The 17,366-nt window shown below is 45.4% G+C and overlaps 1 protein-coding gene across 1 annotated transcript in view; it reads left to right on the top strand.

Annotated features, from left to right (window-relative positions):
• Map6 (microtubule associated protein 6) overlaps positions 1-17,366 on the top strand; it is a 75,613-nt gene that overhangs the window by 35,478 nt on the left and 22,769 nt on the right. The gene's annotated exons all lie outside the window — the stretch shown is intronic.

Below are 17,366 nucleotides of genomic sequence, written 5' to 3'. Positions count from 1 at the left end.
CTCTAACTGGGAAGGCCACTTACTCTCATACCCTTTTGTTACCAACCCTTCCTCCCTTACTGCTTGGCAGAGCGCATGTGCACCCACGTACACCCGCTAGCTGATGCTCAAGCAGGACTGCGTGTACAGTGACTGTTTGGAGGAGTCTCCCACAACCAGCACCCTGCTGCCCTGTCCCCCTCGACCACCACTGATAGGTTTATCTCTTTCCACTGTCTCTTGCAACTACCTAATTGAGAGGTGGGTCTGTGTGGGCCAGCTGCTGCTGGTCTGCTGCTGGGTTCTCCTGATAGCACACAGTTTCCTGAGGCAGAAAGATGGCTTCCACCCATTGTTGGAAAATTGCTGGTGGGAGCCTCTGTGTTAAATGATTATAAGCAGGAATTTGATTTTTTAATCTCAAGCAGTAACACTCTGCATTTTGCCCCTCTGCTTTTAGTTGTTTCCTCTTAGGCTTAACCCAGTCTGGCTTTGCTCCAAATGAGAAAAAATAATAGGCTGGAAGGCTTGTTTTAAACTCGTGATGCATTTTTCTGTTACCCGTCACAATGATCTTTGGCCCCACACCATTGGTTACAGACTCTGCTCAGGGCTTTTTTGTCTCCCTGCATCTCTCTGGGCTATGGCAGCTTGCCGGTTTCTGTTTTCGCTACTGAAAGACTCAAGGGTCACTCCAGTTGAACTGGGCTGACTGGGCTGTGCAAAATGACCACACAAGAGACACAAATACCTTTTTGTTTGGGGTCGCTGTGACGGCTCCTCTGGCCTTAAGGGTCCTCAGGAAGAGAGCGAGAGCATGCGCTGACCCCTTTTATTGAGGAGAAGCTATTCAAATGAGGCAAGGGGTCAGGTTTCAGGGGGCTGAGTATCTTTACGATGTCCACTGTCAGCAGGTTGACTGACACCTGGGTAGGCCACACCCAAGGACACAGTAAGAGAAGGAGACACACACAAGGTGCTTCCATGGAAGATTCTATCCTAAACAGGGCAAGGGGTTATATTACAAAGGATCAGGCGAGCGTAGCTTTCACCCATGGGGCTGTAGCAAGACACACCCATGCACAGACCCCGACCCTCGAACCCAAGAAGGGTGGGGAAAGCTCTGCCACATTTCTGTGATTGAGTGTCTCAGCACCCAGCCGGGGAGTGTGACTCAGTCACGTGTAAGGTTGGTCTCCCACAGCAGCTCCCATACCATGTGACGCTAATCATTTGGTTTTTGGCTTTGCTCTCTGTCTCTTATCCCAAGTGCTAATACAGGCCTGGGTCATGGTGCCACTCTCTGAGGCTGTGGATGAGTCACTGTACCTCTCTGAGCTTAGTTTTCTCATCCATAAAGTGGAGAGTTGCTCTGAGGATTAAATTAAATAGTGCAAAATCTCTGCTGCTTGGGAAACCCTCGGTGAAGGTGACCATCTTATAAGTGCTGTAGGCGCTCCATAAATGAATAATTTGTTACCAGAGTTGACACTGGGTTTCCTCATTAAATAAAGCATACATGAATCTACAGCACCTGTTGTCCCCAAGTGGTCTCTCCTGAGCCTCTCATTGTCTCCAAGTAGCCTGAGTCACCCAACTGAGATATCTTCCAGGCCACTTTGACACTAAATTCGGTAAGGGGATCTATTTAAAATAAAAGCCCAAATTATTTTTTTGTTTCCATTTCCTGTTAGTTAAGCTGTTTTCTCCATCTCAGCTTCCTGCAAGTGGTCATCTCATGCTGAGAACGGAAGCTGAAACTGCCCCCAGCCCTGGCCCAGGGCCAGTGAAAGTCAGAGCACCTCAACTGTAACATACATCTGCCTCACACCATTCTGCCGAATCTCCATATGTGTATTTCCTGTTTTTTGTTTGTTTGTTTGTTTCCAAAAATTATACTGTTTCTGCTGGGGCGCTGGGACACACACCTATAATCCCAGTGGCTTAGGAGGATCGCGAGTTCAAAGGCAAGGAGCTAAGCAACTCAGTGAGACCCTGTCTCTAAATAAAACAGAAAAAAAGGGCTGTGGATGTGGCTCAGTGCCCCTGAATTCAATCCCTGGTACAAAAAAAAAAAAAAAAAAAAAATTAGACTGTTTCTGTAGGATGGGAGAAGGAAACTACCTTCCAGTGTCGGCCAAACTGAACTTAGATTTATTTCCCCTTTTTATATCATTCTATCTTATGTCTGATGTGGGTAGGTGACCAAATCCAGCCAGTTGGGATCCCAGCAGCCTCTGGCCTGTGCTCCAGTGACAGTTTCTCTGCTCTGAGGTCTCCAGTGGCTCCTACTATTTCCAGCGTCAGATTCGAGCTCAAATGCTTGGCCGCACCTCACCATGCCATCTTATGTGTCTTTCCTGCCCTTCCTATAATTCCCAGCTACAAAAGAAAGCGAGCGTTGGGTGTGGTGGCACACGCCTATAATCCCAGTGGTTAGGGAGGCTGAGGCAGGAGGATCGTAAGATGAAAGTCAGCCTCAGCAAAGGAGAGGCACTAAGAAACTCAAAGAGACCCTGTCTCTAAATAAAATACAAAATAGGGCTGGGGATGTGGCTCAGTGGCCGAATGTCCCTGAGTTCAGTCCCCAGTACCCCCACAAAAAAAAAGAAAGTGAGCGTCTTCAGGTGCCATCCAGCTCTGCCAGCTCTGTGATTCCCCTGCAGTCTGGTTCACCCAACAAGCCTTTCCGTAGAGCCTGCTCCATGCTGGCCCTGGGCACCAAGCTGCTAGGCTTGGGCACTCAATAGCTCCCGTTCTCACAGGCCTCCCATCTATGTAGGCTGTCCAGAGACACCTCAGCAGAAGGGAATGTATGTGACAGCTGGGGTAGGAGTCCTTGACCTGTCTGGGGATTAGTGATAGCTCACAGAGGTGACATCTGAGTGGAGTCAAGCACAGAGCATGGGGCCTGGGAAAGCATTCTAGAAAGAGGAAACTATCATTAAAGAACAGAGGTGTGCAGCGGTTTGGCAAAACTGCTAGGGAATGAGAGAGAGAGGCAAAGAGCCTCTGAAGTAGGCTGTGCTGGACTGGAATCTGCATCCAGCTGGGGAGCGTGGCCTTGATCCCCCAGACGTGCAATTCACAGAGGTCATTTAATCAGGCCAAGTATCTGTTCAACTGTGGCCATAAGTGTGTCTCCCTTCTGGTAGTGTAATTTTCTCATGTGACTGGGCACTCATTTTTAGCTTGCTATTCAAACAAGAGAGATTGTGGGATTCTTTATTTGTGTGTTGTTATTGTTCTTTATACCGGAAACTGATTAATGTAACATAATGAGAAAATGTCAGATCTGTAATTAGTTGTTCAGTCTTGAATTTGATTTTGGTCCTTCAGTTTATTAGCTGTGTACCCACCTATGGCCTTGTCATGGGGATTAAAGACAGATGTGTTTTTGTGAAGCATCTGGTACACTGTAGACCCCCATGTCCCCTTCTCTTCTCTCCCGACTCTGTGGCAGGTCAGAGTCTGGTAACCTGCACAATTGACAGGTTAAGAAAGCTGAGGCATTGTTGTAGGCACTGATGTGACGGTTTCCTTTGAAATGTTAATTGCTTCCCCCAAAGACTGGGTATTCTGAAGGCTTTGTTTGCCTAGCTGAACCCTGGTGCTGGCTCTGGAGGATGTAACAGACTCTGACCTGCCGTTCCAGCTGTTTGAGAGGTGCCACTGAAGACAATGCCAAGCACTGAGGCTGTGTTAATGAGTGTGGACATGATCCTCTTCCTGTGAACAGCTATGGGAAGCTTGGAGGAGGGAAGGATTGCAAGAATTTCAGTGCCTCCCTTTCTCTGCCTGAAAACCCTTACTGGTCTTCTAAAATACCAGTAAGATTCCTCTCTGCAAGCTCCTTAGACTTCCAGGTCCCTTGCTTTCTTTGGCCCTGCTGTCTACCTTGTCATTTCTGTATTGGGTGAGGTTCACTGCCCTACTCAACAGAAGTTCTCGAAGGCCAGTTCATGCCTTCCTGTTACTCAGGATGCTTTCTCAACGCCTGTTGAACCAAATAGCTAGCAGAGGTTCAGAGACATGAAACAAGATTTAAAATGTTAGCTGAGTACCTGCAATGTGTAAAGTGAATGTTCATAAATGCTGGCTGCCCAGTGAGGTGAGCCAGGGGACTTAGGCAGGAACCTGTGATAAAGGTGAAAATTGCCTTTCTCAGGACATGGACCTTCTCCTGATGGGCCCAATATTATGCCAGCTTGTGTCTTCAGCCTCTTTCTTTTGTTGCTGCCTTTGTTATTTTTGGGTTGTGTCTGAAAGTCAGTTTCCCCAGTAGGAAAGAGAAGAAAAAAAAATTCAAGGCAAGGACAGGCCATACAGACATAGACCAATTAAAGTGCTTCAGGAGGGCAGCCTGTGGCACTTAGGATGTGGAGTTGGATGGCCTAGGTTCCATTCTGACCCCGATGGCTGAGATACCTCAAGGAAGATCTCGCACTTCTCTGGGACCCAGGGGGACATCAGCCTTACCAGCTGCATTGAAGGTGAAAGAGCAAGTGCATGAGTCTGCCCCTGCCCCTCTTGTAGACAGGGAGTAAGGGAGTCATTTGTCTGGGGCCCTTCTCTTGCCCCTGAGCCTCTAAAGGTGTCAGCCACACCAAATCACAGTCTCCCTGGGTGTTAGCCCAGCAAGTGATGAGCTTTACCCCGCTGCCTTATGATGAGGTTCTACATCCCATTTTTAAGTAAACCTCTCTGGATTTCATGGCCTGAAAAAACAGTCTCACATGTCCTCAGACTCTGACACCTCTGAGCATGTCTGTTACTTCTCCTAGAGCTAGCAGGGTGCTGAAACTTGCTGGGAGTTAAGTTGCAATAGAAAAAGAAAAATAAGGAGCTATGAAAATTTAGTTGCGCCTGGTAAGGGAAGTCCATAATTCACTCACCAGACTGCCTGCCCCACAATCCATGTACCCCAGGGGGACATCACTTCAGATGAGCTGAGGGGCAGGGGGAGCAGCTGGAGGCAGGATTTAATGGGGATAAGCTCCAGTGAATCATTAGGAACAAGAACCAAAAGTGATATTGAATGCAATGAAAATGGCATTGTGGGGATCATCTATTTAATATTTTTACACTCAATATTATTTAATCATTTCTGATATCTATTCATGCCCCAGACCATCAGGCTTAGAATTCATTCATATTTATAAACAAAGGTATGATTTGAGGCCTTCACACAAAATGATAACCAAGAATTTATAATATGTTAAAAAATGCTGTCTTATCCAAATTTGTGACAAATTTCTGGAAATGAAATTACCAGATCAAAGGTTATCGATGTGAAAGGTGTCATTTGCTAATTCACACATTCAGTAAACATCCTGTACCTAGGATGTACCAGACACTGTGCAGAGCCCTGGAGCTGCAGACTGCCCCGGGGTTGGACCAGCCTACCTTTCCCCATCTCTTTGCCAATAGCGGTGCCCTTATGCTTCTTCTTCTTTGCCAGTCTACATGAAAGTAGTGGTAATTCCCAATGGTTTAAAGATTTAATTGTAAATTAAATACATAAATGTGAAAGGTAAAATCTTAAATAAATATTGATACTACTATGGAGTAGGAAAGGACTTTTAAAGTGTAACCTTAAGAGTAGACATGATAAAGGAAGAAGAGCAAACCACATCCAAATTTAAGGTTTATATAGAGATTTGAGGCAAAAGACAAACTGGGAAACATAGTCACAGAGAATTATTGTCTTTTGCTTTTATCTATAGTAGAGAATTCTTACAAATAAGGAAAAGAAAAGTGAACAATGAACTAATTGCTACATGTCATTTTTACAATGAAGAGGTAAAATGGAGGGTGCCGAGTCATTTGTTCAGCAACACTGGTCGGGCGCATGCTGAAATGTGCCAACTTCCAAACCAGGCACCAGGGACATGGACGTGGATCTGACACCTTCTCTGCCCCCCCAGGCCCCACAGGTGGGCTTGGGAACAAATTCCTAAAAGCACAGCATGGGAGGTCAGGCAGAGAATCTGGTAGAAGGCCCAGGCATCAAAGGAAGCAAGGATCATCTTCTTAGGAGAGAGAGCAATGTCAGGAAAAGAGACATTCCAGCTGAATTTGAAGCCAGTTTTATTCAGATATAATTTATTACATAACATAAAACTCATTCCTTGTCAGTGTATATTTTAATGAGATTTAGCATGTTTTTGTACTGGTGTAGCTATCTTCAAAAGACAGTTTATGTTGCCTTCTCTCAATCCCAGCCCCAGGCTGCTACTGATCTTTCTATTTCTACATTTTGCCTTTTCTAGAAATTTCATATAAATGAAATTATATGACACCAATTATTTTCTCTCAGGCTTATTTCATTCAGCATGTTATTATTTAGGGTTAACTCTGTTGATTTGCATCTTTTTATTGCTGTGTAGCACTGTATTGTGTGGATATACCCATTTTGTGTATTTGTGCATTAGTTGAACATTTGGGTTGTTTCAGCTTTTGGGTGACTAGGAATGATGCTGCTGTTAAAATCCATGTACAAGTTGTTAGCAGATGTGAGTTTTCATTTCTCCATGATACTTAAGAGTAGAATTGCTGGGTCGTATGGTAAATATGTGGTTATCATAGAAATAATTTTTTCAAAGTCCTATTCTATTGACCATTCCCATCAGAAATGTATGAGAGACCCAGTTGTTCCACATTCTTGGTGACTTTTGATATTGCCAGTGTTCGTAATAGCCATTTTAGTGGATGTGTAGTGGTATCTAACTGTGGTTTTAATTTGTATTTTCTTAATTATTAATAGTGTTGAGCATATTTTCATATGCTATTTGCTTTTGTATATCTTCTTTGGTGAATTGTCTATTAATATTTTTCTTGTTATAAAGTTGGGTTGTTTGTCTTACTATTGAGTTTTAAGAGATCTTTATAAAAGTATTCTGGACATAAGTCCTTTATGTTTAATAAAGGACATATATTATGTATGTCTAAGATATATATCTAATATGTCTAAGAGGTGTGTGTCTTAAACTATGGTGATTATCTTTTTATTGTCTTAATGATGTCTTTTGAAAAGTCAAAATTTCATTTTAATGAACTTTATCTTTTTTTTTTCCTTTTGTCCTGTTTGAGTTTCAAATTCTAAGAAATCTTTGCCTATTCCAAAACCAAAATGATTTTTTTCTTGTTTTCTTTGGGAAGTTTTATGGAAATTTTATAGTCTATAGTTCATTTTTAATTATTTTTTATGTATGAGGCAAGGTAAAGCAGAGATTCATTTTCTTTTCATATGGGTATCTAGTTTTCCCAGCACTATTTGTTGAAAAGTTTACTCTTTTCCCCAGTGAATTATCTTAGCACATTTGTCAAAGGTAAATTGGTCATGTATGTAAGCCAGTGGTATGATTTAAGTATTTAATAGCTATTATCTAGAAGAACTTTATGGGTAGAGTTGGCCAATTTCCTGATGTGATACTCTTGCATGGTATCTTTCAAAGCTACTATTAGTTTCAAAATCCACTCACTAAATTCCTGAGAATTTAATAATCAGTTCTATAAACCAGTAGGAGTCAGATTCAGCACACTACTATATACAAAGATCCATCTCTGAACTCTGTTTTCTGTTCATATATCTGTGTGTCGATGCTTAGGCCAGTAACATAATTGATTACTATAGCTTTTATAAGTTTTGAAATCAGGTGGTATAAATCTTCAGATTTTGTTTCTCTTTCTCAATATTATTTTGGCAATTTCTTTTTCATTTCCATAGACATTTTAAGATCAACTTGTCATTTTATTCAAAGAATCCTGCTGAGATATTTATAGAATTGCTTTACATTTATAGATTTTATCAACTTCTAGATAATTGCCATCTTAATAATATTGAATCTTCCAAGCTATGATGAGTATGGCATATATATTTATAATTACCTCTTCAGTTTCTCCCAGGGATGTCATGGAGTTTGAAGTGCACAGGTGTTGCACTTCTTTCATTAAATTTACTCATAAGTATTTTATTTTTCTTAATGGTATTGTGAATGGATTTTTAGATTTTTATTTTCTCATTGTCTGTTCCTAGTATATTATACAGAAATATAATTGATTTTTGTATATCAATCTGGTTTCCAGAAGCCTTGCTAAACTCACTCATTGTTCTAATACCTTATTTTTAGATTCCTGATGAGTCAAATTAACTCCTAGTTTGAGCAGTTTAAATTTTTGACTATCCATCTTCATAATAATATCCATACTGCACACATGGGCTTTCTTTGTGTGAGACACTTTCCCAGGTGCACAGAGGCCTGGGAGCTGCAGGAAGCCTATGACTTGACGTAGATATTAGCTACATGTAGAAGGAGCCATTTACTTAATAAGGGGACCCAAGCCCTGACACTTCCCATTGTAACTGTTAGCCACATCAGATCCTTCTAAGGAGAGAAAGATTTTTTTCTGCTTATCTTCTATTCATGTGAGATCAGCTTCAGACTTTATATACTGCCCTTTTATATGTCCAACATATGCTTTACTCATTTTGGAGTGCCATCACATCCAGTAAATACATGTATTTACTGGATATTAATGGATAAGAAGAGCGATCATTACTGATTAGCGTACTGGCATTCTCTTGATGCTTCTCTTTTCTCCCATTCGCACAAAGGCAACTGAGAGACAAGCAAGCAAACACACGTGCTGCGTAGATCCCAGAGATCCTCTCTTGACCCAGGCATTTCTGGCTAGGAGGAAGCATCTTCCACACCCTTCAAAATGGGGAGAAAATGTTCTCTCAGCCACTTGGCAACCCTCTAGGTTCAAGGATGGTCTTTTCTTTTAATCTACTGATCCTGCTTCCTTTAACCACCATCTCCTGACTATAGCTTGGCAACTGACTGCGTTCACAGACTGCCTGTATCAGAGTTCAGCATGGAGCCTGCTTTCTTTCACTCTAATATAACCAGTGTAGACAAGATTTTTGAACAGAGACTTGATATGTTTCCATGACAACATAAATTACCCATGAAAATCCGTAGGAAGATTTTAGGCCATTAAGGCTTTAAAGCTCTGCCTTCTTCCCTCTTAAAGCACTTAAGAAATGTTGAAATTTTTATTGTGAAGAGGATAGGGAAAGAATTTGATTTCCCAAGGATTTAGATACATAATAAATAAATCTGGGGCTTTGGGGAAGAGAAATGAAATTTTTATGTGGTCCTAGTTGGCAGTAATCCATTATTCTAAGTCTCCACTTTTGTCAAGAAGTGATTTGTACCAATTAACACATGCAGCTATTCACAGCAGTAGAACTTGTTCCTTGTGTAATTCTATTTCGTTTTTCTTGTAAATGTCAACCTTTTTCACATTAGAAATGAAAGAATGGCCTCCATTCTCTTCTTTCATGACTCTTTCCTTCCAAGACCAAACCTTCTTTCCTCCCTTCCTCCCTCCTCTGGGACCTGGCTTCCTCTGTGATGGCTCTCTCTGCTGCCTTTGGTCTCTCCCTCTATAATTGCTCTTTCACTCTCTCCCCCTTGAGTCGCTGCATGCAAATGTGCTTAAGTGGGACAAGTCTTTAAAATGTGAACGTCTGTTTATGGTGGATACTCAGTATTGAAGATTCAGTGAAGCAGGCATTCGTTGAATGCTACTGTGTTCAAGTCTAACAGGAAATACGCTCAGTAGTAAGCCTGATGTTAGAAGCTCAATTTTGCCCACTCTGGGCATGAGAATATTGACTGCAAGTGGTCAGAAATATCATGGTAGTTGGACCATCATGTAATTGTCTATGTTTCTTTCCCCAGCTGTCAGCAAGGCTTGTGAAGGTAGAGGACTGCAGCCATGCCTGGAACACAGAGGATCTGCAATAATTTTTCTTGAATAAACAACTCTGTAATGAAAATCAAATGCATTTATTAAACAGTTATTCACCCCAAACTTGCAATTCTGGTATGAATATCCAGCCCCTCTTCAACTAAAGAACTCTTTTACATACTTTCTCACTTAACCTCCACATGGATCTTGTATAGGGCTCATGTCAATCCTTCACAAATGGCCCAGCAGTTAGAGCTGGGTTAGAGCCACGTTTGTGTCTTTTGAGGAGCCACGTTTGTATCTCTTCTCTGGCCCGGGCTCAGGGCCTCCCCTCACCTTGTTAGTCTCCCTGCATCTCATTGAGCCTGGCACATGCTGTGTTCCAAGACACCGTGTTCTCCTGAGGCCTGTGTCTGTTTCTGCACACGCCCTCGGCCCAAGGCAGTGCATCTTTGGTTTTCCAGCCCAGGAGGCTTTGCTACCTTCTAATGAAGGCTGCAGACTGTTCACCTTGGTTTCTTAGGACCAGAGCATGACCTCTCTCCATGAACTTGATGCCACAGCCCTCCTGGGTGCTTGAACTTCAGTGCTGGACTCACAGCATTGCTTTCTGCCTTGCTGAGGTAAAACAAGAGGATTTTAAACCCCTTTTGGGAAGAAAAATTTGGGATTGGGGTTTGCATTTGAATCTATTGCTGTATAACAAATTGCTTCAAAAATTAGCAACTTACAATAAGTATTTATTATCCCATACAATTTCTGAAGGTCAGAGATCAGGAATGGCTTGTCAGGGTGGGTGGAGCTCAGGGTCTCTCATGAGATCACATGAAGGCTCGCCTGAGCCTAGTCCACTTCTAAGATTGCTCACTCCCGTGGCTTTTGGCAGGAGGCCTCAGTCCCTCCCTACATGGATCTCTCACAGGGCTACTCGAGTGTCTTCATGACACACAGCTTGCTGTCCCCTGAAAGAAGTCAAGGAGAAGCCTATAATGCCTTAAATGGCCCACTCTTAGAAGTTATGTGCCCCAATTCTGCTATATTCTGTTTGTTAGAGTGAGTCACCAACTCTAACCTCATCCAGGAGAGGACATCAAGATCTAAGGTAGGAGTGCCAAAGAGCTTAGGACTTACTGTGGGAAGTGATGCCATGATATGCTTGTGTAGCAATTTTCCACTGTTCCCCTGGGGTGGCCCAGGGGCTTCCTGTTCAGACATTCAGAGGAGAGAGAAGCAGCATTCAGAAGGTCCAGAAGCAGCATCCCTGTCCTAGCATGGTGAGGATTATTTGGGAAAGAAAGAGTTGTGAAAGAACAGAATGGAGGCCAATCTTTCATTTCTAATTTGAAAGGCCCTGGCATTTACAATAAACAATGAATTAGAATTGCACAAGGAGCAGGCTTTAGTGCCGTGAGTCAAGTGGAGGCCTTACCCTCAGCAACTGCAAGGAATGGAGGGAAAGAAGATGACTCAGGTGACCTTCTGGGAGCTAGAACATGGCAAGTGCCACAGATAGAAGCAGGCCAGAAAGGATGCCTCATGCAGCCAGGGGGTCTGATTTCAGCCCAGGGGTTTGGAGAGACCCCTGGAGGGAAGAGCACAGGAGGCAGGTGGCATTGTGGTTCAGTAGTCGGAGGTGTGGAGAAGAGAGAATGGCAGGTCCAGAAGCAGCATGAGTGACACTCAGTGGTAGGGAAGGGCAGCAGCATGCAGTGTTCTTTCCAGCAAAACGGGTGACATGCAGCTACCACAAAGTGCTGGTGCGAGAATTAGGTAAGATGATGCATCTAGAGCTCTGCCCAGCACCTGGCACACAGAAAATGCTCACTAAATGACTGAGGAGATAAAGAAGGCTGGAAGAGTAAAGTGGGGTCAACTCACAAAGCTCTGCCTGCCATCCTGAGGAATCATAGCATGGGGGAACTAGAAGGAGCCAGAGCTTGCACCTCATCCTGGAGTATCACCACCTTTCCTAGCTGGCAACCTAATGCTGGGTTCACAAAAATCTGACTATTTCAGTAACTTAAGAAAATGATAAGAAAGCAGGCAAACACAGAAATGCCTTTTCAAAATCCATGATGGCTCTCCTACTTTAAGGGTCCATGGAAAGAAAGCCACTGGAATTCTTTATTCTTATATAGGGGACACACAAGGGGAGGGTTCATGGAACATTTTATCCCCAAAAGGGCAAATGGGTAGGATTACAAAGGAACAAGTGAGTGTAACTCAACCTCAGTGGGGTAACAGGTACTCCTGGAGCCATGCCTTGATATCCGAGCTGGGGTAACGCCTAAGTTATGGCACTGCCGTGCCAGACTGAAGGCAGTAATTGTTCAGAACCTGGTGCATTAGGACTTAAAGGTGGCTGCATCCAGGGCAGCTCCCAACACTGTAGGAACTGGAAGCTGCTGGTGGTCTGCAGGTGGGAGTGGCATGGGATTTACCCTTCAGCCTGTGCCAGGTGAATCAGAACTAAGGGGTGCTGGTGCTGTGATCCTGATGCCATGTCCAGGCAGAGGAGGTTCTGAGGCCCAGGAGAGGCAGGGGCAGAGGGCTGGACAGGAGAAGTTGAAGGTAGATATCTGTAGACACTTTTCAAAATGGCCTCTGCAGTAAGACACCAGAGTCCCTGAATATGATCAGCAGCTGTCTAAAACTTCTAAGGGAGCAACCAAAAACACTTACCACTGAGTCTCTAGGAGATGGCTCAAGCCAGGCCTGGCTCTGCCATTCCTTGGTAAGGCTTAGGGGCTGGCCCAACCGATTCTCCACAGATTTTCTCAGGACACATGAGCCATTGAGGAGTCTGCAGTTTGCTCATCCACGGGACCCTCCTCTGTCCCTGCAGAGATCATACAGGAGATAAATCAGGCATCAAGCCACAGACAGCAGGATCCAGCCGTGGATCTGTTGTGGAGGGGACAGTGGGCCTTTGGTCATGCAGTTAGACACCAAAATGTCCTAGTGGCTTCACACACCATGATACAAGAAAGCTTGGCATGAGGAACATCTCTAGGATGCCAGCATTAGCAGCCTGCAGATATGGGGCCCTCTTGATATGCCCAGAGCCCACCTCTAGTGTGCATCCAGACTGGCTGAAGGGAAGTTATTTCTTGTGACTGTTGCCGAGAGTTAAGGTGGCCATGAGTCTAAAGGACCCTAAGACAAACCTGGGCTACATGTCTGCCTCCAGGTGTTGGATGGTGGAAGGGTCATAGGTTTCAGAGTGAGTCATTGGTATGCCACCAAAGAACAAGTGTCTGCCCCATCTGGGGTGGGGAACAAAGAGCTCAGGAGGAGGTGACATTAGCTGAACAGAGAGGAAAGAAGACGATAGCTACTTCCATTCACTGTCCACTGAATGCCAAGCCTTTCAAACCTCTGAACATGTAAAAAAGCCTGCATGGCAGCCGGCGGCATGGGAAGAGGCCTGGCAGGACAGACAGGAGGAGAGGCTCAGTCCAGCCCAGCTCTATCTCTCTGCAGTCTGATTCAGAAGGACCTCTCTTCATAGCCATGCAAGGGAGGTTGGACCCCAAAGTAGGATTCTGTTCTGGATTTTCTGCTAAGTATCTTATCCTTTAAAAAGATGAAATGAACTCATGAAAGAATTAAAGAATGACATGCAGTTGCATAGTAACCACAAAATTAGCTGGTAGAGTCGATGAACCAGGAGCCAAGAGGGTGGGAATCTTTGTGTTGAGTAACCCAGGAAGGCTTCCTGGAAGAGGAGAACCCTGAGCTGGGCCTGAAAGAATCATTACAACTGGGGCTTCTGGTAATAGGACGCCATCCCTAGAGAAACACTGCTGCCTTGCCTAGAAACCCTCAGTGGCTCCCTGGGCCTTCCACCTACATCCACATAAGGCATTCCAGGCCCTCGCCTGGTCACCTTGAGGAAGACCCCTACCCCCCACATCCTGAGCAGCCCCTCATCTGTTTGCTCTCTGAACTTGCCATGCAGACCCAGACTGGTGCGCGAACCCCCCACATCTACCCCTTCACCTTTGCCTTCAGTGCTCTTCTCCCCGGTCTTCGTCGCCCTTCAGAATTAAGCATTCCTCTTCCACTCTCCCTCTGAGCTCTGCTCCATTTGCTTCCTTCTGCCTTTTTTAGGATCACACATGGACAGGTCCTGACTCACTAAGTGATAGACACCAACCGCGGCTTACTCATCCCTGCGGGACACGTGCCACACCCATGACTGGTGTTTGGCAAATGCCAAATGAATGGACGAATGAATAAATGAATGATGGGGTATAAATGTGGTTATATGGGCAAAGGGGGCTGTGGTGCAAGGGACCACGAACTCTTGGCAAGAGGCACTAGGCATAACTCACCTGTGAGTGGGGTCCACATGGTTCTTGGTCAAGACTCTCAGGGCTGGAGGAGCTCAGGAGTCACCTCGCCCAGCCTGTGTCATCCCACCCTCCATAGCAATGTGGACAGCAGGCTAGGCACTGAACAAGCACCTTTGCTGCAGACAGGTGAGCACGGTTGTTCTAGCATACTCCCAACATGCAATGGGAGCGTGTGGGCTGTAGAGTTGACTAACCTGCCTTCACATCCAGCTCTGCTATTTACCAGCTGTGTGGCCTTATGCAAGCAACTTAACCTCTCTGAGACTTGTTTTATCTCTTTTATTAGTGGGTTTAAGACTAGTTCCTCTTCAAAATTGTAAGAATTACAAAGAATATCCAAACCAAAACCAAAACCCTTCAGTTTATAAAAGATAATAAGAAATAGTAACTTTATTTAATTGTTTACTTTAGATACTAGGGCTTGAATTCTACAGTTGAGCCACATCCCTAGCCCTATTTTGTATTTTATTTAGAGACAGGGTCTCACTGAGTTGCTTAGTGCCTCACTTTTGCTGATACTGGCTTTGAACTTGCCATCCTCCTGCCCCAGCCTCCTGAGTTCTGGGATTACAGGTGTGCGCCACTGCACCCAGCCTAATTTTATTTTTTTAATTTATTTTTTAGTTGTATATGGACACAATGCCTTTATTTATTTTTATGTGGTGCTGAGGATCGAACCTAGTACCTCACACATGCTAGGCAAGTGCTTTACCACTGAGCTACAGCCCTAGCCCCCTAACTTTATTTTTTTGACATATGATTAGTTGTTGCATGTGGCTGGAGGAGGTTTTAAGGAGAATTTGAAGAAAGTTCTAGGAAATGGAGTTTGGGCTTAAACCTAACAGTCTGTCATAATTACAGTGGACCTATGATGGGATGCATTAACAAGGTCTCATCTGATGTACCAAATTTGTTCAAGATCAGGGTCACTACTCCCCTCCCCCACCCCCTCCATGGGTGGGGTCCACGTCCCATGGATGATGTTCACAAGTGAGACACTTGCCAGCTCACCCACTGCAGAGATGCATGGAGCTGCAGAGGCCGGCCAGTGGGAGATGACCCAGAAAACTGCTGAGGGACAGTGCATATGTATCTTAGTCCTAGTTCTGGAAGCAGGTAGGGGTAGAAGCATAGAATCTGGATTTCTGCCATCATCTACTGAGAATAGGTTGGGACTGGTTTGGCACAGGCAGTGCCAACTCTTAGGGGCTTGTCTAATGGAAAGGGCTTCAGCTCTAAAGGGTGGGAAGACCTGAGCTTTGGTAGGTAACTATGGCTGGTGCTCGGCATTCCTGGGGGACAGTCCCAGGCCTGTGTGTAGAGCCACCGGGTTCCTAAGTCTAATCATGACAGCCAACTGAACCTGAGGAGGTGGAGAGAGAGGAGGAGAGGTGAGGAAAGGACCAAAAGAAGCCCTGATGCCTGAGTAGGTGGGTGCTGTTGACAGAATCAGGAGGGTCTCAATTCCCATCCCATGCTCCTCCCAGCTGCCCGTCTCAGTGAGTGGCATACCCCCAAGCCAAAGCCCTTGCACCTCCCCAGATTCATCCAGGCCCCGCACCTCCCACGGTTCATGCCCAGTTGCCATCTCAACTCAATTCCTCAGTCCCCTCTGCCACTTCCTGGTTCAGGCCCACACATCCCTCCTGACTTCCACCAGTCCCCTGCTGGGTCCTACCTCTACTCTCTCCCACAGTCCACCACGCACACCACTGTCAAAGTGCTCTTCCAAAAATGGATCTGGCCATATTCACCCTTGGCTGGGACTCATTGGCAACTTCATGTTACAAGGCAGACCCTCCCCTTAGCATGGCCAGCAGGCCCTCCATGGTGACTAGGCTCCTTGCTCTTCCATGCCAAATGGGAACCCAGCCACCCACACTGCCCACAGGCTCCCGTGCTACTCAGGAGCCTCTGGAAATGCTGCTTGATCTGTCTGGAACCCACCTTTTGGCCAACCTCCTGCCAGTCAGCTCCCCCTGACTCCCAGGCTGGGGTGAGGCTCCATGCTCCTCACTCCCTCCTCCTTCATTGCTTTCAGGGTCTTTCCCTGGAGCAACCTCAAGTCCCTCTGCCTCCCATACCTGATGCCCAGGGACTGTTCTTGCCTGTTTAGGCTCCACAGCTCTCAACCTCCAGAAAGGGAGAACACAAGCACTCTGGAAATATTTTGTGAATGAGTGGGCGAAGATGAGCAGCGAGGGAACCCTGAAGAAGACAAGTCAGCGAGGAAGACCAGACGGTTGGGGTTTAGGGACACTGAGTCAGAGGTATTGGTTGGGCATCTAGGTGGTGGCCCAGGCTGCACTGGAAACTTAGAGGTAGCGGCCCCTCTCTTCACATAGGAGCCAGTCCTAGAGATATCCAGAGAGCAGGAGGTCAAGCCACCAGCTAGAGGCTTAGTGCTGCCAAATTGGTTTTAATAGCTGAGAGCATTAGAGTTAGAAGGACATTCTGGGACATGGTTAGCCTAATTCTTTTATTTTACAAATGAGAAAACAATGTTCAGTGTGGGAGAGGCCTTGGAGAGGCTGTTCTCTCCTGCAGACCAAAGTCTTTCTGTGGCCCCCTTTCTCTGTGCCCTGGAGGAGGAAGTCAGTGAGGGTGAAGGGGCCCTTGGAAGAACCCAACTCTGCAGATTCTCGCACTAACTACTCCTTATTCATGGCCCCCAAAGGAAGCAGACCCCATCAAGGCCTCAGGGCCCAGAGCTTTGCAGTAAATGGCACACACTTATAGGGAGGACCTCGTCCACCTTCAGGGGCAGCCCTGTTTTCAACACTGTTGGCCATCTCTTCTCCAGCCCTAGGACAGATCAGAAAGGCAGAGAGGGATTGCTGTAAACAGGAAAGCTGACAGGCTGACAGACCAACCGGCAGCGGTTCACACCAGAGCACACGGAGTCTCTCCTAGATTCACATCCAGACACAAGTCTTAGCTGTGATACGCCATGATGTTCAGTGCATGCGGCTTCTTTAAGACTTATAAACGCTGAGCCGTTTCACAAAATTTTCATCTAAGTTGATTTCGGTGGTTTCAGTTCTGGCACTGCTGTTTAAAGGGAGGACCCTTAAGATTCTACAGAACAGCCAGGCACAGTGGTGCACATGGGAGGAGCATGGGATGGGAATTGAGACCTTCCTGATTCTGTCAACAGCACCCACCTACTCAGGCATCAGGGCTTCTTTTGGTCCTTTCCTCACCTCTCCTCCTCTCTCTCCACCTTCTTCAGGTTCAGTTGGCTGTCATGATTAGACTTAGGAACCC

This window comes from Ictidomys tridecemlineatus, chromosome 4, assembly GCF_052094955.1.
Source record: "Ictidomys tridecemlineatus isolate mIctTri1 chromosome 4, mIctTri1.hap1, whole genome shotgun sequence".
Taxonomy (NCBI): domain Eukaryota; kingdom Metazoa; phylum Chordata; class Mammalia; order Rodentia; family Sciuridae; genus Ictidomys; species Ictidomys tridecemlineatus.
This window is presented reverse-complemented; position numbering and strand designations above follow the sequence as displayed.